Below are 27,916 nucleotides of genomic sequence, written 5' to 3'. Positions count from 1 at the left end.
TTCAGAATACTTACAATGTTGATGGTGTTGAATAGGGGAAAAAAGGGTGACTCTTAAGACAATCTGTTCTTTATATATTTATTCTTTACCCATGTTTCTAGTAATGCTATTTTATCAGATGCTACCTAAACGCATAGCATCTGCTCCTAAGAAGTTGTCAGCTGCGAGTTATGCTGTAGTAGGGTTGGAGCAAGCCAAGTTTTAGTATTTTTTGCCATAAACTTAGTACAGGAGCAAAGTGCTGTTGAAAACAGCTTGTTTCCACTAAATCTGAGTGTTGTCACTGGCGAGGAGATCTGAACAGGCCTGATCTTCCTTGCAACGGTTCCTCTCGGAATRTCTCCATGGAAGACAGTGACAGAGGGAAGGTTAGATACGTGTGTTTTTGTGTGTGTGCACATGTGCATCTGCAGAAGCCACAAGCAGTTCTTGCAGCCTTAGGAACAAGGTAAGCAGAAATGCACCAGGTTCCTCCTTCACTCATTAATCACTTCTGAATTTGGGCTGCRTGTGTTTCCTGCCGTGCTGCATTGGGTAGATGGGGCATGTTTTTGTAAAAGGTGCAAAGCGGTTCTTTTTGTGAGGCAAAATTAAACAAACAAATTAAAAACTAAATGTAAAGAGACAAGCTTGCTTTTGCATAGCCAGTGAGAAATTGGGTTTTGTTGCTAAGGAATATTATATCTTGATAATGAAAAAATAAAAGAATATTTAGGGCTTTCCTAATGAAGAAATTAATTGCCTGATAACACTTTTTTGCAGAGTTGCAGGGAAGAGTACAAAATATACCATTTCTATATTTACCAAGAAGTGCCTTATCACCTGCATATAAAGAGACCTCACCACAGTCACAAATATGAAAATAAATTACAAACTATGTACATTAATTTAAATACAAATAAAAAAGAGGTCTTTGATCACATTTACTAAATTCAAAATATCACTTCAAAATGTCAAAAAAATATTCAAAAATATCAAAAATTCAAAATATCTAAACTATCTATATATTCTTCTAAATGTAGGTGTTTTAATTGATAGTTATGTAAGAACTTAGTTATAAACATGTCAATTATGAGTTGCACTGTATGATGCCTGGGGTATGTTGTAAAGTCAAAATGTAGCATTCATTGTAATAATTTAATACAACAGCAGTATTATGTGTTACATTAAATATGTAGCAGAACTCCGCTATACCAATACCTTAACAGAGCATTAGATAAAGTTTCCATAGATAAAGTTACTGAGTTTTGTCATCAGCATGCTGGCTGCTAACCCATGTCAGCCAGAGCAGTATATCTGAATAAAAAGCATAATAAGGCCACCACCACCTCGGCATGAAGTAAAATTTCAGGCATCCGTGAGACTTAGGAAATATTAGATATGAATAAATGACCAYATCTGAACATCACAGCCCATTCTCCTCAACCACCTATCACATCTGAGTGAATTTCTTAACAATATGTAACTCTGAGAAAACTTTTGCTTATAGAGTTTCCCTACATGCATCCAAAATTGATGCACATAAAAGCACTACGGGTTGGAAGTGAATGCCTCTCTTGGATTTCTTAATATTCTCACATCGAACTTCAAATCACATACAGCTGTATTTTGTAAGGGCAGTTGCCCCTGTGGGAACATTTAAATTAAAGATAGGAGTAGTTAACAAAATAACAAAAGGGCTTTTAGGCATGCCACAACACTTGCTAGACACTCATGAGATTATTAAATATTATACCCATATGTTATAGAGGCTCTCTTGAGCAGGCTGCAATTCTCAGGATCTAGGCTCCCTGTGTGCAATATATTGCTCTCACATGATTCCCAGGACTGGTGATGATACCTGGGCTCCCTGATATTTTATGAGCATGCTCTTCCAGAGGTTGTTGAGGTGTGCTGGATGCATGGTTCACTTTCCAAGGATTCTGTTAATTGACAGAAGAGCTCCAGACTTTCTAAGAGACTTTAACCACAATTACCCTTTAAATAGCACAGAAATAGTTGTAGCCAAAATAACAAACATATCGTTCTGTATGGTTTTGTCTGTCAGGAAATTGGTCAGCTTTTAGGAAGTGACTCAGAGTCCTCTAGGAGTCTTTTGTGCCTTGAACACCATTTCTTCACTAAATCGTGGAACCAGAGATCCTCAGCTGTGCACTCATTACCCCTTTATGTTCCTGTCCAAACATCCACAGGGTAAAAGACACTATTTTACAGCTCCTATACACCACTGTCATATGTTCTTTTGGTTAGCCTATTCAGCTTGTTGAAGTTTCTTTCTCACATTCTGGCTACCAGCCCACAAAGCAGAATAAGACTGATTTTTCTTCAGAACGGCACAGTTAAATCTATTCAAATGCCACTGAGCCCAGATAGTTCACCCTTCCAGCTTAGACATGGCTGTATGACATATTTATCCATTCACTGCCTTTGCCTAAATTCCAGAGAGTTCCTCAAAAAGAAGTTAATCTCTTGAATTCTTTTGAGCAACCAAGATCACACAGTTACACAAAGTGACACTTAATATTTCATAAGAGTATTGTAAAAATTCCCCATGGTCTGCAACAGCTGACATTAGTTGGAATAATTTATGCCTAAGCTGCTAAAGGTGTAGTTGTGTTCAGTGGGGAGAGGGGTCACTGCATGAGATTTTAAACTTATTTTGTGTAATTCAGAGATCTTTAAGGATTTCTCAGAGTCTCTAGATTTGTCTGTAAACCCATCACTGCTGCAGGATTTGAGAGCCTGGTGATGAGTAATGAGTTATAGTATATCCAGCAGTGAGAGGTGCAGATTTAGGCTTGTTCCTTTAATCTTAACTATATTAGCTGTGTTGTTGAAAAAATGTAGGCTAACATAAATTTGTAATTCCTTCTAGGTTTTTGCTTTATATGAAGTTCACCTTGGCTTTTAAGTCATACTCAGTATTCTTTGCCCACATAGCCCTTCCATTTTTTACCCTTTTCCCAGTGCTCATTTTCTCTCTTGTGCTGGACCAGGTCAGGCAGCAAACTTACTGTGACAAAAGAGTTAGCAAATGTCAGAAGCCTCTCTCTAAATGACCCACAAACTCTGAGATGAGCGACCTGGTGACTGTGGACTAGTAAGAAGTTGGACAATACCAGGCCATCAACTTCATCAGCCTCTCTGCATGTCAGGAGTCGGAGAGATGGAAAAATTTATGAGATTATCTGAGTGACTTAAAAGTAGAAATACTCAGAATATCAAATGTGTGGTCCAGTTACAGAAATTGTCACATAGTGCTACAGTGAATTTTGCCTCATAGCTATTCAAAGCAATGAGGAGGACCTAGCAAATAAACAGATCCCTTCTTGTGGTATGTGACTATTATAAAGTGCCTATTCAATCATTTGCTTGCCTCACTATTACTTTGAAAATTTGGAAACAGTAGCAATATGTGGTTCTGCACTGTGTCCTGGACACTGTAAAATGAAAAGACAAATGTAATGTTTTAATTCTTAGAAAGAAAATCCTAAAAATTTTTCATAAAAATTAATGGTAATTCTGTTGATGTCAGTTACTTTTCAGATCTGTCTTTTGATTGTCTTTGACTTTTTGCGGAAGAAGACATAGTGTTTAATTGTGTTGAGAGTTTTGTTGCATAATATCTTTATGATGTAGATAAAGTCACGCTTATAATTTTAAAAAATYCTCTGTCTTTAAAGACATCAACAGTACATATGGATCAAAGTGAGAACTTTTTATCATCTGGACTTTTTTTTCTTCCTGCATTGACTTTGAGCAGACTGCAGAAAATGGAAGAGATTAAAGACCTTGAAGTACATCTGACTTGATTTTGTAATATCTTGTGTCAAATTTTTGCAGAGTCAAAATAAGCCTTGTTCCATACTGGGGCTAAAATTACAAGAAATAATATTGAATATTTCTAGCTATTTATATGCAGAATGTGAAAAGTCTTTCTTTTATTTACAAGGGTCTTGGCCAACTGTGTAGATGGACAACATATTTGTTTTATTTAATGCAAGTATTTTATAGAAGAGGTATTGAACTAGGAACACCTACTACCTTGGACTACTGAAACAAAGGAGAAAGTGGAAAAAAGTAGCTCTAGATGTTCTAAAGCAATTACATTTGAAAATCTAGTATTTTGCTCTTTCTGTCTTACCCATTTTCTTCCTCTAACAGTGGACAGGCTGTTTTTCCTCATTTTCAGAAGATCTTGGAGGGAATCCAGGGCCACCCACAGGTTATTCTGAAGCCAAGAGAAGAAAAACTTATTTTTCTTCTGAAGAAACAATGTTTTCAAAAACTGGAGATTATCACTTCATTAYTTAGGAATCAAGAACTTTAAATGGGAATTTCAATAAAGATAAAATAAAGACAGGAAGCAGTGTGCTGCCTACCACTAATTAATTTGATTTTTAAAAAGAGAAATAGAATCAGACAATATGTAGGAGAAAGGTCTAGAACTCCYAGCCACACCACTTATTCTCTGGTTAATATAAGTAGAAAATGTAACTATTACATGAGAGTGAAAGAGAATGATTTAACCCCTTTATGCAAATCTCCACAAGGGTAAGAGCTCTCAAAAAATTATAGGGAAAAAAAATCCAAAACATACAAATACTGTTTACTAGATTGGAGAGTGTCCTGTATGTATTATGATGTCTCAGTATTATGATGTCTCAGTGTTTGCTCTTTGCCATTCAGTAATGAAAAGGAAAAAAAGGAGTGATTTGAAAGGAAATTTAAGTCAGTGAAAGAGCAGGGGAAAGTGCTCTAAAGACATTTAGATCTAAGGTAAGAAAGGAAAAAAAATCCATCTATTCTGACATTTTAAACATCATTACTGGCACATTTGCAAGCAATTGCTTACATGGAACAGAAACATCAATGTACTAGTATGAACTAAAATATGGGTCAGCTAGCATCATTTTAAAATACATTTCTCTCAAAGAAGTGGCAGTAGGTGATGTGTGACCCCCTATACCTGGAAACTCTGTAAAACTTGTYCTGAGCTGGTAAAAGTTTGAGTATGCTGGTTATTCTTAGCTTCTTATAATTAAACTTATTGTAATACTTATATTACACAATATATTTACATCTGTGCCCTTTTCTCAAGACCTGGCCTTTTCTTCGGAAGGATCAGGAAAATGTATTGGAAAAAAAATCAGTTTCACCTTGGATCTCTACCAGTACTGAAGTGTGGTTTGCATGCTACTGTGGGCAGGCCTTTTTGTGGGTGATTTGCGATACTAATCCTTAAAGCCTTTTGCTTCACCTCTCATTGTTTTCCTGCATTTGAGAGAGTGTCTAACATAGCTGATGCACTGAAAATAGACCAGGGGCCTTCATGGGCAGAAGTACTTACAGCTTGAACTAAATAGCTTGATCTATTCACATTTATTCTGTTGTTTGATCAAAAAATCCACATGTATTATGCACTGTCAGTTTATACACTTCCATCTGCCTGGGAATGTATGTCACTAACACTGAGAGTATTTGGCAGCAATATAAATGTGGTCAATCCATTGACTACAATCCAACCAGGAGATGGGTTATCTCAGATCAGGCAAGATCTTGAGCTGGACCAGGACCCTCCAGAGCCAGCTGTGGGGATCCAATACTGAAGAAAAAGATTTGCTGTGGTATCCAGGACACAAAGAGAGAGCATCACCTTTCCTATTTATGGTGGGCCAGCTTATCAGACCAGTGCAAACTGGTATTGCTCTATTAACTGCCAGAGAGCTGATTAATTAGCTGGGAGTACAGTTTTGAATCCCACTGCATCCTGAACAGATAAAAAAGAGGACTATAAGAGGCCCAGCTGCGGGGTAATTGGAACTACCTTCCTAGGGTAGATAAAACATAATAAAAAGGTTTTACCTGCCTGCCACAGGAGGAGAATGCCTCTTGGTCTGAGGTGATCAGAAGACGGCTGAATTTGAGGAAACTCTGTACCTGGGTTGAACTCGAATCTTTGTGTTTAAATCAAATCTTTCAATTCAAAGGTATGAGGTACAACCTGGAATTTGTGATTTTAAAATGATTTTAATCATCTAGCACAGTGCTAGATGAGTAATGCTTTAGATACTTTATGTAAATTTGATTAATTGATATTTTAAGTAATATTCTATTKTTTCTTGTAAGTCTAATTTTGTTTCACAGCTAATAAGAATAATAAAACTGAAACACCGCTCTCATCTTGTCTGTATTACACCTAAGTGACAAGTGCAACATGCAACTCAAAACCACACAGCTGATTTACAATTATGCAAAAAACACTTCAGCTAATTGTATAATGGTACTTAAATTACCGAGGTACAGTGACATTCACATTCAAGAAAACAAGTAGTGCAAAAAAATGTCAAAATACATAATTTTGGAATATAACTGGACACAGAACTGCAAGAGAGCTAGTAAGTCCTTAATTAGTATCAAACTGGGCTGAGTTACCTCTTCTGGTCACTGTAAATTAAACACTCAAACCCATTTTTTAGTAATTACTTTTCTCGCTCTGCATACTTCAAAGTTAATGGTCTACAGAGGTACTTTAAATGTAATTATTATTACTTAGTGAAGCTCAAATATCTACTGCTCTTTTATTTTTTTAACCAGAACCAGTGCTTCCTATTGCCTCCTGCTTGCAAGCAGCCTTCTGTTTATGCTTTTAAGCAGTCAGCTCTGCACTAGCAGAATTCTTTCTTTTGTGTGATGCGTCTCCATCCATGACAGCAACAACTCTTCCTCAAGGAATATAGGAAGTGATTATGATGCTGCCAATGTTATGCATTTATTTGAAATGTATGGTTTTGTTAAAGTGCAAAGTAGTACTTTTTTCCTTTATAATTTTGTAATAAGACTGCAATGAAAAATAGTTTCTCACTGAGAATTTTTGGTGGTCCATATTGTTATGAAACAACGTAAGAAGATCTGCTTTTGGCCACTGTGAAATTTCTTGAGGAAGGAAACCTGAATGGTGCCTTTTAATATTTTTGAATTAACTTTTTGATCCATGAACAAGACTGTGTTATTTTTTCAATATTTGGTTGCACATTGCCTCACCAGGAGCCCCTTCATTCTGTCTGAGGAGGAAACAACTCTTCTATCTCAACTGTTCTGGCTAGGAGTGAGCAGGTAATGAATGAGGTGCAGAAGCAAAGAAACCGTGGAGAATTCAAATGAGCTCTTTTCTCAGCTGAACTCAAAGTCATCAACAGCCAAATGAAAATTGGCATTTCAAACCAGGTGCACAGGCATGGAGCTTTCAGCATTAAAAGGGGTCTATCCAACAGGTAGTTGCTGAGCTGTTCAAAGCATCTCAATCCCCTCGTGAGCCAGAAGGCCTGCAGTCACCAGCACGGGTGGGCAATGCTGGCCCAGTGGCTATGAGTCTAAGGATGGTGGGAGGCAAAGAAACACTGTAGATAAAGAGCTCATCTGTTGCTTCCAGGACTCTTATAAATTTCCTGGTGTGAAGCTTGCCCTCAGTGAAGCTTGCCCTGTCAGTATGTTAGCAAAATAAATAGGATTTATCCTAGCATACAGGTGAATTTTCCCTCTGGATGTAATAGCAGTTGGTGCTGATTGGCAATATTTATACCTAACTGGGTGAATTCATTTCCTAAGGGGAAAGGGTAGATAAATAGAATGTAACATATTTTTCCTGTGGATTATCACAGTTATGCGTAGGCCTTTTGTTCTTCAGTAAAAGTAGTTATATCAGTTTCTTTGAGTAAGGGACCAGCATCTTGTCCTTATGCTCTATCCTAAATAGCCTAGTCCCCAAAGAAATGGCTGGCATGAAGTGAACACAGATGCTTAGAAAACTGAAGCCAAGTTCTGGKCAGATCTATGCAATTCTACTAGCTTCAACAGAGCTGTATGGGAGTATGTCAGTGAAAATTAACTTGGGGTCTCTTTGCAGCAAAGAGGTCAGATATTTGGGCAGAATCTTGGCTAAGTTTTGCCTTGGCTTAAATAATATGCAAGTCCACTATGTAAATCAAAAGAGAATTTGGCCATTTGTGGGGAAATGTCTGCATGTAAACACCAATGTTTACAACTACTAAACTTGAAAAACACAGTTTTGTTTTGCTGATGTTTTAATTCATGTACACTGCTCTAATGTGCAGCAGAAACCTTTCCTTCAAATTGCAAATATAATTGTTGAGCAGACTGTTATGGTTTAGGTGCTATTTAAGTGATGGTGCTATTTAAGATGCTATTTGAGTGATAGTACCATCTGAACTGGATGGAGAAAGCCATATCACATGATGCTATGCATGAGGAACGTGCCCAGTTGGAGAAGCTTTGAAGCAATCGGCGTAGAAGAATGACATTCTGTAATGTAATGAGTCTGGAAAAAAAAGATAGTCTGAGTCAAAGGTGCTATTATATTTAATCATTTCTGTTGTATTTTTATCCCATATCATTGAAATCTAGAGGAAAAGCATAGCAAATTATTGCATGAGGGACAGATCCTGCTGTCATTCTTGATACAAAGCCTCTATAAACTTCAGTAGGAATTTTCAGTTGAAAGGACAGGAAATTGCTGAAGCTGTGTGATGTGTTTTGTGATTGAACACCAGAAGAGTTAACAACAAAGTCTCTTACAGCAGAGATAATGCTGATTCAGCCACATCCCTTCTGAATTATCAATAAACAGCTTAACAGTGTTGAAATTGCACATGATGTTTTGCTCTTACCTCTACCATAAGGCAGAACGGACCACCCAACTCAGTTTTTCAGTTGTGTTGAATGCATGAATATTTGAAAGAAGTCATGAAACAATTTAATAGAAAATGCATTTCAGAACATGTGCTTTTATTATAATGACCCTTGGGAACTGTGTAATAGGATGAGCAGTAGATAGTATGAACTGAGTGGGAAGCTGCTCTCGGCAAAACACATGATGAACAGCTGAAATGTTGGTCTATGAAATCCAAATAACTCAAAATTTTGGAAACATATCCTGAAGTAATTCTGGTTGATCAGCAGCAAATGAAGTTTATAGGGATTGAGGAGATCACAACAATTGAAGATGAAATAAAAGCAAAACTTTTTTTAAAAAAGTTACAATTAATACTATGACAAATATTGCTATTTAACAAATGGTCATAGGCTTAAAATCAGTTTCCACTTGTCATACACTGCCTTTGTACATTTTAAGTGTCCTTCCCTATTAAAAAACAATATCTAAGTGTTAGAAATTGTAAATAAAATAAAATAAAAATGAAGTAACAGATATAGCCCTACATGAGAAACAGGAACTAAGAAAAGTATGGCTAGATGACAGAAATATGGCTGAATCATTAGATATTTACAACAGTTTCATCTACAAATGTGGAAATAAGAATAGGACTACAGAAAAGAAATAAGAGTTAACGACTGTAATTTCATTGTAAGTGATTTATAACCCTTGAGAATCTTCAAGGAAAGATAGGGCAAGATTTTCCRTAAGGTTACTCAAAACTACATTAGGAAATTGTCCTTATCATTTAGAAACAACTAGCAGCAGATAGTAGCAGAGAAGGATGATCTGATGTTGGAATTTGCCTTAGACAGTATTAAACAATACACAACACTATAATAAGTAAGTGAACATGATGAAAGGAAGGGCTTATTTATATCAGCAATGTTGTAATAGTGTAGTTGTAGATGCTGCAGTAGGAGGCATTAAGTTAGCCTTGCAGCTTGTCTCTCCCTACTCCAGCTATATCTGGAGTAGGAAGAGGTATTGTATACCAATATATATTTGGTCTAAGAAAATGTATTTYTTTTACTGGCAAAGTTTGCATGCTGTAGATCAGTCATGCACTGATTTCCTCTTATTTGCAAACACTAGCTGTATTTAATCATACCAGAAAGACTAATTCCCTGCAACTCTGGGATACTTAAATGCATTTCAACTTTTGAGATGAATTATGTGCTTAGTATTACATGTTTTCATATCCTCTTTCTGAATCAGTTTGTGCTTTCATGGCCACACAGATTGCACTTTATGTACATCTTCTTTCTCGAGGAGTCTGTGGGGAGGCTTTGTAGTTCCACATCTGTTTTTACACATTCTATTCTTTCTCTTTGGTACCATAGGAACATATGTATCAAAAATAAATATATATAAAAAAATTTACATCTTTTTCTCTCTCTTTCTTCCACCCCTTCCTTTCAGTTAAGATTCAGAATTGTTACCATCCAGAAGACCAAAGCTGATCAACCTTGGTTCTACTGAAAAGCTGGTAGACTGCTTTTCTATGAATCTGCCTCTTCCAGTGAACACTAGTTCAGGACAGCAAGGATTTGGGCAATGTGGCAGGGCATCCTTAGGCCACAGTCCGGGTTTTCTTAGTAATGTAACAGATGCACCCAACCCTGATTGACATTGTCTGAAATCACTTCTGCATGATATTTCAGCTACATTTTGGCTTGTGTTCCTGACAGATTCCTTAGTCTCACAGGAAATAATTTATTAACCTTTACTTTTTTTTTCTAATAAGAAAATCCCAATCACCTTTGTGGTTGTGGTTGTCAATATCCTTCAGGAGACTCACCCCAAATTCTTTAAAGCTATTGGTGATTTCAGAGGATTTTTGTTGTATAGGCTCTAAGTTAGGCTGCAGTTGCGCGTGTGAGAGACATACCTCTCTGCTTGGAGCTATGTTCTTCAAAGGGAGGAGTTTTTCACCCAAAGATTTGCTTCAACATTTTATACTAGCAGGTATAAGTGGTTCCCCAGACCAGTGTGCTATTATCTGTGGCTCATTTTTGGTGCAGTGTGCTGGATTTTGGTGCAGTTTCCTCATGAACACATATTATTTTCTATTAAGCAAAATATGTCTAAAAAGCAACCATTTCCATTTGGAGTCCAGGTTGCCAATGTGGATTTAGCCAGAAAGGACTTATTACAGAAGTCTACTTGAACTCCATTAGAAACATCTTTCTGTAGCCATAGTCTTTCAGTTTTACTATAAGCATTTATTAATAAAAACATCTCTCCAACTTCTTGCTTTTTCACACAATGATTAATCATGTATTTGTGTCTGTTTACATATGCAGTAGCTAAAATGTTTTTTGCTAATGAAAAGTTCTTGAACTAGCAAAGCAAGGATAAAAACCATGAATCCTGACTGGAGAGCAATTCTGGGAAATATGCTATTATAAGTCATTTTATTCTTAGATAAAAGAGAAAAAAGTGCTTAGAAAAGAGAAAAATGAAAATATTTATGCAAAAAGCTGCATGAAAAGGTGAATACAAACTGTACATTGCTCCTCTGCTTTATTTGACACAGTAAATTTTTTAAAACAGAACTGTTGTCTCTGTAATTTCCATGGCAGAATCTGAACTAATGAAAGAACTGAAATGAAAGTTGAAATTAACTGTGTGCATCTTCATAGTACTATTTTCTACTAATAGAATTCCACTAACTTAAACAGCTTTCCTGAAAAATTGTATTTCAAGCAGAAAACAGAAAAAGCAGTGAATATTTCTTCGGGAGATATTTTCCTATTCTTGATAACAAGAATAGTGCTAAAAAAATGTCATTTTCATTAAAGAATAAAAGGTGGTAAAAATGTTACAAAGATTAAATTGTGTAACTGTCAAAATCATGATCCCATTTTGAATGGTTTCTTTAATGTGGACAACATATATACATATTTATATATTACAATTAAGCTTACCTTAAGATTGTGAATCTAGAATTTAGTATCATGCTAAGAGATCAATGAAGAATAGTGAATATTTTTTTCCCAAACTTATCTTTCTAACAGTGTGATCTGTGGCCAGCTATTTTTCTCTTTTAGGTAATATGGATACAGCCTACCTTTTTTATGAAAACATTACTGTATTGATACTGGGATTTCTGGGAACAAACTGTTACTGTTCTGACTCAACAAGCCGTTTTAAGGTCATAAGAAGATTTAAGTGGCTAGCCTGAAAACGAAAGAGCCATTTGGATCTCCCCAAAATCAGCTGAGCCAGGAAGGCTTGTGAATGGAATACCATGTACTTGAGCAGTGACTAGGTATGGTAATATAACTATAGCTTATGTATGACTACATATGGGAGTATAACTATGGTTCATGTTGTGACAATATAACTCTGGGTTGTAGCTCCTACAGATCCGAACAAYATTCCCCTTGAGCCCCTTGAGTTGATCTAACTTAATCCAGGGAACTGTCAAGCAAACCCATGATCTGAACCAGTAGAAGCAGCAGAAGGTCAAGAGGTTAGCTATTTCTGGAGGACACAGGCATTTTCTGTGGAATTTATCAGTTACATTTAAAACATTACTTCTGGAGTCACAGAAATGCAGGTTGTCTACATTGCCACAAATGTGGTTCAAGCCCATGAGAGGAAAGGACCACAGGTCACAGGGGTCCTGCAGACCCTTGAGGAGTCTCTCCACTGACCTKTGATGCAAGTCCACAAGTTGATTTGACAACAGTTTGTATCAGTTTCTTAACATAATCTGTCATGCAGATCTGAATATGTAAACARATGTAAACAAACAGGTTTGAAAAAATAGCAGAAGGAATTAGGAAAATGTGTGCTGGGGTTATGTGTGGGTAGGAAGCATAGACTGATTTTTAGATTTTAAGGAATCATTTTTAATCTTTGATCTATTTTAATCTTTAATCTATTGATTATATAACCCAGGATGTGGAAATAGTGATGGCAGGTTTGTTTACAGGTTCATATCATCCACACACAAAGCATTTACAAATAGTGGTACATTTTCTCCAGAAAATATCTGCAGACAATTGCAAAATTATTGATCTTTTTTCTCTCTTAAAAAAAAAAAAAAAAAAAAAAGAGAGAAGAAAAAAAGGAAGAAATAGCTTTTATTAAGACCAATAACTGAAAGAGCATGTAGGAACTAGATAATGGTAGTAATGTGAAGATAAAAATAAAGTATTGAGAAAAGAAAAAAAAAAGATTAATGGGACAAAAAAGGGAAAAAAAGACTCTCTGAATTTGCTGAGAWTTAATGCTATGCTGCATGAATCACAGCAATATGGTACAGATGATGTGCAACAGCAAGCTCAAATATACAAGGAGCAGGCCAGCAGGCCTGAGATAAGTCTGATCTTGGATGGATATTAGTTTTTTTTTGAGACATTAAATAGCATGGCCTAAGTGTCCAAGGCGTCACACACTGAACCTGTTTCTACAGATTAATGTTCTGCTGTGCATCCCTTGAATCATGATAATTCATCCTCTATATTCCATTTGCAGATGGAAAACTTGAACTGAATATCCTAGTTTAAGTCTTAACTGATGTAAAGGACCTATTTTGCCATTTTGTATATCTAAATCTCTYCTTATTCTTGTTGAAGCCAATACTCTAATTTCTATTCTTCACTAAAATCATTCATTTCCATATTTATTAGATACACCACTAAGGGATTTAGAAGAAAAATATGAAACAGGTGAATCTCATATACTTACAGCATTAACTCTATTTTGTAACCTCAAAAAATGTGTTCCTCTTTACTTTAGAAAGTACTGTAATCACAGGTTCTAATTTACTCTCAAATAATACTTAGCCATTCCCAAAGATGGAGTACTATTTCCTTAAAGCCTGAGAAACCTTTTCCATTGGGAAATTACAACTACTCTGAGTGGGCTGGAAAATAGCCATAAGAAAARGGATTTTGGCAGGGGAGATCTCAACATCTTACCAAACGCTAGTAGCTAATTGGCCTTTTTGCAGGCAATATAATGAGTAGCTGTTGCAAACAGCAGCTGAGAATCAACTCCACACACAACAATTCATAACATGTTAACATGTGGCCTGTAATAAAATTTGTACTTTGTTCTCCTAAGTTAAACTAATTGCTCTTTGAATGCAGTTCGGGATAAGGCCAGCTGTTATCAGCAAGACAATAATGTCTTGTATCAGTGCACTGAGTCATAATCTAAAATCTATTCTCTGTTTTGGTATTCCAGGGAATCAAAAGGCAGGATCCAGGGAAAAAAAAAAAAAAAAAAAAAAAAAAAAAAGCAGCAGTTTGGGTTTGAAAGACAAAAAGACCAACAGACTTTGTAAACCGGAAATGCCAGAGCCTTAGATATGATATGGCATAGCCAATTCAAAATAAAAAAATAATAAAAAAACCCCTTTGAATTAGAAAAGCGGGAAGCATCATGAAATAGGACTGTATGCACCTTGTTTAATTTTACTTTTTTTTTTTGGAAAGTTAAAGAAAAAATCTTTTGATAATGAGCAAAGCTTGAGCTCAACTTCTTGCTCTAGAAGTTTCCACGTAAGATATGACTCCATGAAGAGTATTCATATAAAAAAAAAAAAAAATCATCCTTCTTACTGAAGCATTCCTGAAAAAACTCTGGATCAATCACTTAAAAATTAGATTATCATTAACTATACTAACTTAATTTATAAACTACTAATGAATAGACATTTGTTTAAAAGAAATTTTACAAATGAGCCTAATAAGTTCACTAATATTTCTATCAACTCTATCGATGTGTGAACTTCAGAGGTGAGGGCATGCAAGCAACTTTGGCAGACAGCCAGTTGCCACACCAGCCTGAAAACATTTAAAGGACGAAAACTGGGTCGTATTCAAGGACTTGGCAAAACAGAAGCTGCACTCTAGTTTTATGAGAGTAGTGGAAGTGAAAGGTAACGGAGAATCAAGCCTTCCATCTTAACATATATAAATATTATCCGGTGTTCCCAGTAATTTGGGAGAGTGCTTTGAACTGGTTAAACAAATATACTGTACTTTGGATATTAACAGACAGGCATTTATGACTTTCACTGAAGTCAATAGCATTTTTACATTGGCTTTCCATATAAAATCCAGGGACAGGACTAGGCTGGAAATAGCCCAGAGTTCTTGCTCCACAATGTCATGACATAATGTTCATCACAATGTCCTCCTTTAAACTGGCATTGCCATTTCACAGCTCCATGATCTCMCCCGCAAGCTGCAGGACAGAGCAGAGAGGAGCACGCCTGCCTGCCAGGCACTTTGAGCTGTCATTTTATTTCTTAAGACTTATGAATGAAGGTATCACTGAAACAAGCTGTGCCATGAAGAAATTTAAGCTAGATATTACTGCCTGTGGCGTGTGTGCTCAAAACATTTTGAACACTGAAATTACCATTTGTAGAGGTGAAAAATGCAGGCTACATTTGGTCGAGTAGCACTTGAATTCAGCTTATCACTTGCTCAGTATTTTCTCCAGTAAGACTATTAGTCTTAGCCATGTATTCACTTGGTTTTTAACCCTGATCAGTTTGTAGGAAATAGCAGTGTATATTTTTCTTTTCCTACATATAATATTCACTGAAAATTTTACAATGAACTTAAAGATAATAATAGCAACAACAATATGTTTCCTGGACATCAATTGCATTTTGTTTTCTGATTGTCTTTTTTGTCCTATAGGACAAAATAAGACAAAAAATTGTCCTACTTAAAGCAGACTTTGAGAAATGAAAATTAAACACCCAGCCAATAGCAGAAGTCATTTGGAAAGCCTGAAATGASTGGTGATGTAAATCACAGGCCTCCATTTAATTGCATCTGTATCTCCTATCTAGAGCATTAGTTGAAATATGGAAAAATTAGCCCTGAGGTCAAATGTCGTCCAGTTTCACAGGAACTGAAAACCCTCTGGTATACTATTCAGCAGCTTACACCATATCTATTTTCAAGGCAGTGGTGCATAAGCTATGAGACGACTATGAAATGGGAAGGAATCCTTTCCGCTACATCCCATAAATCACATTTTTTGCAGTTCAGGAGCAATTCTAAATCAGCACAGGAGCAGGAAAGAAATGGCTGCAAACATTTTTCCGCAGACAGCACAAAGGAAAAATAAGACGATGTGTCAGCTAGAGAATTTGCAGCGTGGCTGTTCGGCAGGATCTGGGAGTTCCTATTACAGCCGATTGACTGGGAAGTCTATAGGGGTTTAATGCAGAGATGGAGATTTCCAGGGCCGGTGGTGTTYGTTTGTCATCCAGCTGTTAGACTACTCTGCACCAGCATCTGCTCCGGTTGTCCTGAGAGGGAAAGTACGTGCTCTTTCACACCACGTTGTCCTCTACACTTTACGAATGAAGAGTAGAACTGCTGCCCAATGTATTTCATGATCCTTCTTTCTGATCACTGCTTCACTGGAGCACTTGGCTGGTAGCAACGCTAGGAGTGACCCCAAAATGGGACTACCAGAAATCATTAAGGCAATATGTAAGAAGTGTATTAAGGCAATTATAACTGCAGTTTTTAAATGGTGATACAGAGAATATATGATTCAATAGCTTTATGATTCAATAAAATCTGTTTTATTTCCAACAGGACTTTTTAGCTGTACTTTTCAAAGGAAAATGAATTTTCCATAAAATAAACATAATTATATTTATTAATTTACAACTCTATTTTGAACATTTTAAATAAGAAGTTATCAGAGACAATATCCTATTAAGTCCAAAAAAAATTTTGTAGATTAATATTATTATTTGTTTCCATACCTGCTCATATATACAGAAGTGATATTATTTCCCCTCACCTTTGTCATAGTCTTTTTCTGGTTAAATATCATCGAAGGCTACCTCTGATGATTCATGTGCATAATATTCAGTGACTGATTTCAGCACAGTGCTTTGCTAATCACTATCATGCAGTTTGTTTATCATATCCATTTCAAATTGCTAAAAGTCTAATTGGAGATGGTATGATAGTATTATATCCCAAACATGGGAATGTTAATTAAGGCTTTTTCCTAAAGCTTTTATTCCATGGGGCAGTTCTCATTCATGACAGGGAGTATTATATGAGAACAACTTTTACTTTAGGGAAAAAAACTGACTCCTGTTACACCTGTTGAGCAACGAGAAGGTTATTTAGTCCTTTAAAACATGTTTTGACAAGGTAGTTCTTGATATAAGCAGCATGCCTTGTGAAATGGCACATAGCAGAGCCAGTAGAACTTGATCCCTAATATGTGTCCTCTGTATGCAGTCTGTGATATATACAGAAACAGCCCAGAAATATTCCTTATTGTGATGATATGTAGACTGTTTCTTTAAAAGTGAAGCAAGACACTGTTAAGAGAAACTGAAGAGGGACCCATGTAGGAAAGAGGAAAAATAACTGCTTTACAAGTTAAGTGAAATTATTATGACTGAAAACTAAAAGAGCCAGTTTCTTTCTGAATTACACTCTGTTACTAATATATGATTTGTGCTCATTTCACAAAAGAAATGTGGAATGAGCAACACGGAACCACAGCGTTCCCAATAGAAGAGATTTTTACTTGTAATGACCTCAGGAACATCATTTGATGCATTCAGAATCTTTGTACTTAGCAGCTCAGAAAACAATAAAAASAGAAATAATGCCTTATATGTACATAGTGCAATTGTTTTGTGAGGCTGTCTGGAATTTCCATGTTGTGACTGGTTCAATTGCATTGCTGTTTCATGGCATATTATAAACTGAATCATTTTTTTGCTACTGTTGCTCTTTTTTTGCTATGTTTCATGTGTGTCCCAGACTAGGGAAAACTGGGAATCATTAATGGGATTCATTCACATGTGACCATATTAAGGAATGGATTAGCTCCAAGAACAATATATGCATTTTAGCAGACCAAAAAAAAAGAAATATATATATATATATATACATATAAACCTTCTGCATAGTTTGCAACAGGTTCTCCCTTGCTGACTTGGAGAATTAAGCAGGGGACCAGAAATGCCTACATAAACTGCAGTCACTCAAAATGATAAAACGTCTGGCTGGAATCTTTCCATGAACCAAAAACTTCAAAGTAGTTTTGGGGGAGGTTTTCAAGATCATAACACATAGAGGCCTTTAATTTCTAGGAAATGTGCACATACAGGTCACAGGAAAGTTCTTGCAGTGCATTTTTTCAGCAGGATTTACAGTGGGCTAGATGTTCACCTGAAACACAAGCATAATCACATGTTTTATAAGTTTTTATTATATTGACTACCATTTCTTGGCTTTCATTTGATTTGACTTCTGATTCAGCTGTAGTCCTGTGGAACAAATGCTTTTTTAGTATTTTATTTACCAGTAGAAATGAATGACAACAGCAGCAAAAGAGCCCGTGGCAATAAATTAAACATAAACATATAAACACGGGTAACTCTACAGGCACAATTCTTCCCTCAGTGCTATGTTTGTAGTTCTGCTGGTATTAGTGAGACCTCATGTTTTCAGTAATGATAAGTCACTTAAACAATAGGAACTGAGATAATGTAAAATAACTAGTTAGGTGGGATGTGGATCTCTGTGATTAGCAATAGGCCATATATATGTGTGTGTGTGTGTGTGTRTRTRTATATATTTTGCTTATATATATTTGTATTGCTTAGGAAAACTCTTCAGATGTGATCAAAAATATTAGTGTATTCTGTGACACGTATTATAGTTTGGAGGCTCCAGTTCAATTCTCTCTTTGGAAGTATACAGAGTTTAAAAAAAAATACATAACAGTGAAACACTTCACAATAAGGCTGAGTTCCTCAAGCTTCCATCTAGGGGACACACAATTTGCCTACTTTTGCTGGTGGTGGCATTTTGCAATGATCACACAACAGGGGCTTGAAGGATCATTGAGCCCCTGAGTTCTCTACTTCTCTATCACTGTATCCTGATCCATATCAGGTAATTAATACTAGATTTTTTTAATTTATTTTTTCCCCAGCTTTGCCCTGGAGAATTCTCTCTGTAGAAATGTCAACATAGTACCTGTCCAATCCCATAAGTCACATCACTTTTATTTGGAGAACAGAAGAATGAATTTATTTCTAGATGAGGACTGTAGTGAAGAGAGTCCCCCTGTACAGGAACAGACAAGAGGGGACACTATGCAACTCTTTAAAAACAAAATATTTTATAAGATCCCATTATAATGATGCTGAATAGACTTGGGCATGTTATGAATGAACTGTGAAATTTTCTCCTGCTGCACTGGGTCATGAATGCCACTCTTGTTAGGACAGCAGCATGAAAGCTAATTAATTGCTAAAAATTCTAAATTAATACTAAAAAAGAAAGCGAATTACAACTTCTGTTGAAAACAACTGAAGAACAAAGTCATGAATAATAAAAGACTATTTCAGATAAAGGCAATTCTTGGCTCTATTACTTTCATGGCCTTCTTCCCAGGAGAAAATTCTGTATTAGAAACCTAAGTTCCCAGGGAGAAAGTAAGATTGACATTTAGAAAAACATACCGTGTGTATAGTTGCCGTGTGTTAAACAACTGGTTGGGTGACTGAGTTATTTCTTTGTCCCCAAGTCAAGCCAACTGACTCCTTTTCTGAAGAAAAGTGTCTGGATTAAAGAAATACGGTTGTATGAAGAACTTGAACATTTGGCCTAAAATTAGAGAAACCTTGGTTTAATATTTCCTTATTGCCTCAAAGAATTTGAGCTCACAGATGCTTTTTCAAAAAATTCAACACTATATGGATATTAGACAGAACATGATGCTGCAACCTGCCGATTTAGACATTARTATAAGAAAGTAAACGATCTAGAAGCAGCAAAAACTGTGTGTATAACGGACTAGAAAATTTCTAAAAGCTCATCAAGGAAGCAGRTTTCTTGAGAAAATATCCCAGGTACTAAATTACTCCAGCTTGGGTGTTTCCTCTATCATTTCCTATTCTTTCTCCAGTCATTTTTTCTATACAGAGAAAAGAAGGCCCACTGAGGCTGCCCAAGGAATGGATTGTGCTAGAATTTCACAGCTTTTCAGGATGAAGGGATATTGTGCTTTAAAGGATTGCAGTTGCAGGTGCATTTGAGATGAACTTGAAAATGAATGTGTATTAGTTATCCTTTAGCTGTCTCTCAAGTTCCTTGGTGAACATCTGTAGGAAACAACATCATTTTGGATACTAACCCAGCAGTATAAGAAAGAGGTGAGAAAGACACTGTGAACTGCTCAGCCATGTCACTTCCAGGCATCTCTGGCATTTAGTTTTCAAAAGCGAGTCAGCTCAGAAGTTTAGATGGCAGCTCAGTAAGAATTTCTGAGTGCTGCTTGGAATTGATTTCAAAGTTATGTTGCGCTCTAGGTGTCTCAGTCCTCCACAGGACAGTGTTGGTTTGTGTAGTATAATGAGAGTAAACACAGAATTTGATTAATCTGTGTATAAAGACACTTTATAAGGCAGATTTTCTCTTTGTTTTTTAAGGTATCTAAAGTATCTTAGTTTTTTTCTTTTGGTTCAGATTAGAAATTTATTGTGCCTTTGTATACAGAGCAGACAGATATTGTAGACAGAAAGGGCATTGTTCCTGGCCTGTTTTCCTTTGTTTCATTAGAGCATACCTTCAGATAATTTTCCTCCCTCCAATTAGCAATCTGGCATGTTTCAGAGATATGGAATGTACAATAATTATAATGATCAAGTAGTTGAGTGTTTAAATGTGTGCCTAAAATGTATGGATAATTAGTATAAAATGTGCAAATATTTGACTAGTGAAATATTTGACTATGTGAAATATTTTCCTCTCAAAGACAACATTAGGACACAGAGACTTCATGCAAATAACACCTTGTTTTAATTCACCTCTTTCTTATTTACGTACAGCCATATTTAAATAATTCACTGATTGAGTTTGCTTGAAGTAATTGCTTCCCCTGCTTTAGGAACATAAACTAATATAGGAACATGAATTTGAAATGTGCATGTCARCCTATTGCTCATTTTGTTTATGGAGGCTATCTATGTTGTGTTCTATGGGTCTGGAAGCAGCATGCCCATGTTTTGAGGTGCTTATGAAGAGATCCAAGAGGACTTGCCTGAATTTCTGCTCTCCAATAGCTCTTGTGTTGCATTCTTTCAGTTTAATATTTACTGCCTTTAATTTTTTTAGTTTATTTTTTTCAGTTTAATATTTATCTGCCTTGCATTATCCGTGTTATTTTTCAGATTATTGAGATTATCACAACTAAAAATTATCCCACTTGAGAGTTAATTGGATGCAATTTACCCAGGACTCGACCATTCTGAATCTTAATGTCCTAGTCCTGCCAATGTAGGTTGCCCTTTGTCAGATACTGTCTTACCTTAGAAAGATTATTTTTTCCCTTTYTACTTACAAACAGTACTAGAAGGAACACAGGGACTTTGAAGAGGAGAGACTGAAAAAGGGAAGGCAGATTAAACGAACCAAAGGAAGGATGCTTCACTGATTAAAATCTTCAAGCTTATTAGTTTCTGATTCTGAATCTTTTCAAGGAGACTTCTTCAGAATTATTTACTTCTGTATTCTCCCAATCCTTTATATTGTATCAGGATGATTGGATAAATCTTGCCAAGTAACTCTGAAAAGTTCTATTTGTTTTGGATAAATAATGCTTTAACTGTGTTCTTCCCCAAACTTAAGACTCCTGAGGGAGAATCCCACTGTTATAGTAAATGCATGTCTTGCATTTGCACTTGCACGCACTAAGCTTGCATCCACTAAATGTCTTGTGTTTTCAGAAGACATGCTGAAGTATTCTATGAAACAATGAGACATTTTTTTAAATTACCCATATTTCTAATCTGAGAAGTGTGAAAATGAAATCACTTATCTTCTCCACAAATGATATCAAACTGAGAAAATATTAACTCTCTTTTTATGTCATTACACTTGGTGGGTTTTTGTATAGGAGAGACAGTSAACTCTCTTTTTAGTATGGATATCTTACCCACTGACTTCCAACCATGCATGGTTCACTAGCTGTGTGGGTTTCTTTGTTTGTTTGCTTGTTTTTTTTTTTCATGGCATCCTCTGATGTTTGTAATTCAGAAAGAGAAAGAGTTTTGTGATAGCGTGCACCTAGCATGACCATTTAGGAGGCTGTAGCACAGTCTCACTTTGAACTTGCTATTTGGCAGCCTAATTCTATCTAGTTAAATAAAGTTATTTGTGACCTCTCAAAGTGTACGTGACATTAGATTCAGCATGCTCTGAAAGCTCCTTCCCTTAAGCTCTGGGTATTGAAACCTCTGCGGCAGTTCAGTGACAGGACAAGCTACTATTCTGTCATGAAACTGGCTATCTTTATGAAATGAAAGAAAAATCTGCAAMATTAAAAGTAAAGAATAAAAGTCAATATATCGGTTATGAGATAACTATCACCTCTAAAACAAACTCTGGAAATGGAGCATATGTTTACTGATTATTGTCTGCCTTGAGGGTCCACAGAAAATAAGAAGTGTAAAAGGAAACAGGAAAACACAAGAAATTGAATGTCCTTGTAAAAGGAAAGAATGGAGTAAAGGAACATATATATGGAAGTTAAATGCTCAGATTACATTCAATRAGAGATAAAAAGTGCTTAGGATGGGATCAGCTAAGTGCCACAAATAAAAAGGTTACAGTGGTTATAGTTGGGCTGTTGGTGGTACAGGACTGGAGTGATAACAAAGAGCAGCAGAGACAAGAAGGTGATAAAACCRACTGAATGAAACAGGATTAAGAGAGCCATAAAATAAATTAAATTGACTGTAATCTTATTTTGCTTCTACCATTTAATTATATACAGTTATTTTAGTGATCGTAAAGCTTGGAAAATTACAGCCATTTTCTGCAAACTATGTTTGTTTAAAACAAACAAACAAACAAACTGACAACATATACATGTACAGCAGGACTATATTCTTAAAGATTTTTTGACTTGTCTGGARATATTTTCTTCTCCATTTAAAAAATTTCTTATCTTCACTAAAGCCATTCTGGAAAAGACATCATATTCTGCTGATCAAATAAATTTTATAACTTGAAAATTCCACAAAGAAAGCTGGCTTGATCAAGGAAGGTTTTTTTTTTCTGGCTTACACTGGCAATATACTAGGCCCATTTTTCTGAAAATCAAGTAGGGGGAATGTATCCACCAGCTGCAYAGGGTTTTAATATAATAAGATTCTAGCAGTGAGATTCATATCAGACAATTTTAGGTGGTTGAATGAACATCTAGACTTTCACATTCTCCTTTTTTCAATCAATGGGAGAGACTGTTGTTTCCAGAGTGCAGTTTATCTACTAACTTCCACAAAGAAGGGACCTTCATAGCTAATTTAATAATAATAAATAGCTGAAGTTAGGTGCAACAAATCAGAACACACTCTTGGAGATTTGACTCCAGGACAAAAGCCTTAAGTTTGCATTTATAGTCTCTGTTCTTCAAAAGCTCCAAATTTTCTGTGGAAAATACCTGAAAATCTATATGCTATCCCAGTTGCATGAAAACTAGGTTATGTGAAATAGTTAGGTTATGTTATGGTTAGGTTATGTGAAATAAAGGGAAAATGACTACTAATTCTGTGAGTGGTGTTATATTTTATTAATAATAGATGTGAATGTCTGCAGCTCCTAGAAGAAAGGATTCTCTAGGGGTCAGCCCTCAAGGTAAGCTACAGTCTGAGGCCTCTGAAGGCCTCAGAAACTGCCTATTGAACACTAGAAGCACCTATTCTGATTGGTGATATCAAACACTTTAACAGAGGACTCCAACTCCATGATCAGTAAATTCTCTTATTTATGATATTTTCATGAGTCAGACACCACTGTGTGCCTAGAGGAGGAGGCATTGATTCCACATGCATCAAGGAGATGCACTTCAGTAATCCTTTCAGCAAGATATCATGCATTTTCCAAAGTTCTTCTCAAGATGCCTTTGCTACTCACTCATGCTTTCTAAAAGTTTATTTTTCCACATCCTTTTGTAATACACACCTACTCGTGAAATATCATGCACAAAAATGTTAGACAAGAGGCTAAGTTATCATAGAAAGTTATCAAGAAAATGATGTAATATATGAGATGATCTGGCATCTCTTCAAAGTATAACATTGTTCTGATCAAAAGCTCAACTACATTATTAGGATGATAAGCTTTAAGGACAATAAGCTTTAAAGAAGACCATAGTACATTTCTAGCAGTTTTGTTAGAGGTTTAGTTCTCCCTTAAAAATGAAAGAAGATATTCTTCTGGAGTGCCAAACAAAGAAAATAGGTATTAATATTTATCTAGGAATTCAAAAACTGATCTTATTTCTTATTTATCATTTAATATTTGGTATTTATTTTCATATTTGCCTGAAATCTTCATTTTAATAGTATTCTTGAGTGAGGAACAGGATCTCCATAAGCCAAATTGTTTCAGCAAACAGGCACAGAGATTAATGCAAAATTTCTGTTAGATCAGCCAGGGTCATTACTATAGTTTTAAATCTAACTTGCCATTGAATATATGGGATTGTTTTGATTATTACAGAAAAAGATAGTTAAACCATYCAAAGAAAAGCCTGGATTTATGCGCCAATCCATGTTACATCCTCCTAATATAAAAACTTTAGCCTTTTAGCTATTTTGCTGGAAAGAGGAAAGCCTACAAAGCTAAAGATTTTAAGTCTGAATTAAGGAAACAGATATTACAGAGGAGCATTGATTTGCTATGAGGAGATAGAAAAGATTAGATTCTAACCACATATTTTGTGAATTAAGAGGGCAAAGTACAACAGATATTGATCTCTGCACACAGGTAAACAGCAGTTACAAACACAAATTACTATTTCACAACACCATTCATACAGCATAAACCAAGAAGCTCTACATGCTATCAAAAAAAAAAGAACAACAAAACTGCTACTGAACTAGATAAGCCTTAGAAAACAGATGTTTCTTAAGCAGTATTAAAGTCAGAAAGCCAGATGCTTGGGTGCAGCCAGAGGCTGATGCAGGATTTGGGAAAGGGAAAAGCATCTGTCTTCAAGTCACAGACTTATCTGGGATTGGCAAAAGCCAGGTAATGGTTCACTGCCAGTAAACACACTATCCTGAGAAGAGGTTTGAGACAGATGGAACAAATCTTTCAGGGATTCTTTCATACTCCTCCCAATTTCTCCCAAGTGTAATATCTTTGTGTAGTTCCTAAACACCTAGAAATTCTGGTATGAAACAGGATTACCAACTTCAGGAGCCAGGGTGGAGCTGGGCACAGGTGCCTAGAGCTTGAACTCCCTTGAGTGGCAATGCTAGGTCCCAGAACTAAGCTACAGCCGATGGCATTGCTTGGTGTGATTTTTTTTTTTTTTTTTTTTTTTTGTGGAGAGGATTTTTAAAACCCCTACTCCCAGGCTGTTCTTCTCTGATGCATCATCAACTTGTAGGAGTTTTACATGGTCTACGGAGCCAAGAGGAAAAGTGACTATGTGCAGGATTTTGTTAGATTCAAGGGAGGATTTCCTACACCAAATGAAGTAGTACTCTACATACCATATCACTGAGAATCAGTACTGGCTGGTCTTCCTATATTTTGGCTGGTCTTCTGCCCTGGAATAACTGGTAATTTGTTCAGTTMTGCTCCCTTCCTCACAGTTTCTCTAAATCACACCCATCACTTTTCCCCTCTTTGTCTCCTTCATGTTCCTCCTTTCACATTGCTTTCTATTTAGAATATTTTCTTTTAAGTAAACCTCACTTCATATGAAATAATGCATACATACATATAAACCAAGATGGAATTAATAGCATATTCGTTGCTTTACTACTTATGTCTGTCATACTTATTTCCTCTTCTTGTGTTTATCTTATTAGTTGAAAGCTATTGAGGACAGGACTACCTGCAATAATGTTTTTACAGTTCTGTGAGTACCATTTCTCAGCTGATCCCCAGCATTATATGTTGTGCTTATTTAGCTGTGTGCAATGATGTGTCCCATAATTAGTATAATTAATAATTCTGAACATGGACGAGTAACAACTTAGTCTCAAAAGTGCAAAGTGTGAAAAAGAGAAGATATTATTTTATATGTAATATTATATTCTACATTATAATGCTTAAAAATAAGCCAGTAGTGTTAGAAATACRGTAAAATTAATGAGTCAGGAAAAATAACCTTTTAGGCAGTCATAGTGGATTATGTATTTGGCAGAACACAAATTTACTAAAATATTAGACAAATATTTAGTAAAGTATATGATTATTAAATATACTGCATAGAAGCAAATCTTTTAAATTTTATTTCATGAAAAAGCAGCTAAACTATAATCAAATGCAATTCACACCAAGAATATTTACATAGTGTTGTGGTTGTTTCAGAGAAAGAAAAATCCAGTTAAATGCAATTTCTACCCAAGTATTTTATTCATACCAACATTTCTTCTAAGTGCAATGGAAAGTTATAATGTTTACAAGCCACTATAGTATATGACAGCATCACACATCACCTCAATGTCTTCATCCTTTGAATTCTCATATGAATGAGAAGCATCACATTTTATGTTTGCATTGCAGATACAAAATGAAAGAATTACTGACCTATCCAAGATTCCTGGATTCCTGAGTATTGTGCAGTGACACAAACCTAACTTTCCTGATTTTCTGATCAGGAAATCTCTCTATGTACTCTACAAATAACCTGCCATTTATATATACTTAAAAGTTTAAATAGCATCTACAGTATTATCTGTTCTTCTCTTTTATTGATGAATAATAGCCATTTATCTTTCATAACATGTACAAGATTTTTCGTGAGTGGTTCACTCCACTCAACACAAGACCCCCATGCAGGCATCTGAAATCATTGACTTTTCCTGATCTCATACCAGTTTTGCATATGGGAGTGATACATGCTGCAGAACTGGTAATCACCTAGCCAGTTGATGTTATCTGGTAGGATATATTATTTTTGATGGAATATTATGGTTTCTGTGAGTCTGTGAAGTTCCAAAACTGATTGGTAACATCTGCTTTTTATGAACTCAACAACAGCATATTACRTGCTGTGGATAGTTGTGCTTACATTTCTAAAATATTGATAACTTTTCACATGCCAGCAATTCTGAATCATCGAAGCAAGCATAAAACTAAAGRAGAAAAAAAGCTTACTGAGAAAAAGTACAGGAAAAATGTCTAATAGTGGATTAWCTTGAACTAATATCTCAAATTATATCACAGAGAGATACAACTTCTGCCACATTCTCGCTTCTTAAACTTACTCAATGCCGATCAATTTTGGCTTCTTGAATGACTGGTTTAGAAGTAATGACTGATTTAGAAGTAATACAAATAAAAGGCCTAGCAGCTTTTGTTTTTATTAAGGAAAAAATTGTACCCATGCCATTGCCCTTAAAAGTGAATCAACTTTTTTAAWAAAGAGAATACTATTTGTTTGGGTAAGCTGTGATTATAGATACAGAATCAAAGCCTCCAAGACTTCAGGTATAAGCATTACTGTGGAGATAAGCAACAAAACTATTAGGGCCTGTTGTTTGTCCAGCCTTCCTAGGTGGTGGGGCAGAAGCCAGGACCAAGACAAGTATGAGCAGGCTGGAAGTAGGAGGAGGAGGAGCAGCGTGCAGAAAAGAAGATCAAGGCATAAGCTAAGAAGAGAGTCCAGCAAGGAGGAAAGCCTGTCGGTGACTTGCCGGAGGTTGCACTGCACAGATAATGACTGTGTAGCCTGGAGGGTGTTATGTATTCGGCAGCTTCCACAGCAGGAGCTTTGATAACTATTTCCAGCAGCTATGCCTGTGAATTGTGTCTGCTGAATGGTGATGAATCCTCCCACAGCGATGTGTGCCAAATGTCAGCACTACTTGATCGCACTGCAGACATGTAACAGGTTACCTGGATTAGGAAGTCAAAGTCATCCAGATACAAAATTAGTCTCCTCATTACTTGAATGATGCTTTAGGTCCTGATATTTTCCAGTTGTAAATGATGATTCATTTTATGTTGTTTTATAAATAGGAATCTGGTAATTTGAGCTAGTATCACAAATTTTGACTTTCAAAACTTTTCTCCTCCCCTCTCTTGTCTCTTTTCCTTTCCTTTCCTTTCCTTTCCTTTCCTTTCCTTTCCTTTCCTTTCCTTTCCTTTCCTTTCCTTTCCTTTCCTTTCCTTTCCTTTCCTTTCC

Source organism: Nothoprocta perdicaria, unplaced genomic scaffold (genome assembly GCF_003342845.1).
Source record: "Nothoprocta perdicaria isolate Ctin4 unplaced genomic scaffold, notPer1 scaffold_13, whole genome shotgun sequence".
Taxonomy (NCBI): domain Eukaryota; kingdom Metazoa; phylum Chordata; class Aves; order Tinamiformes; family Tinamidae; genus Nothoprocta; species Nothoprocta perdicaria.
The sequence above is the reverse complement of the archived record's forward strand: the minus strand, read 5'-3'. Positions refer to the sequence as shown.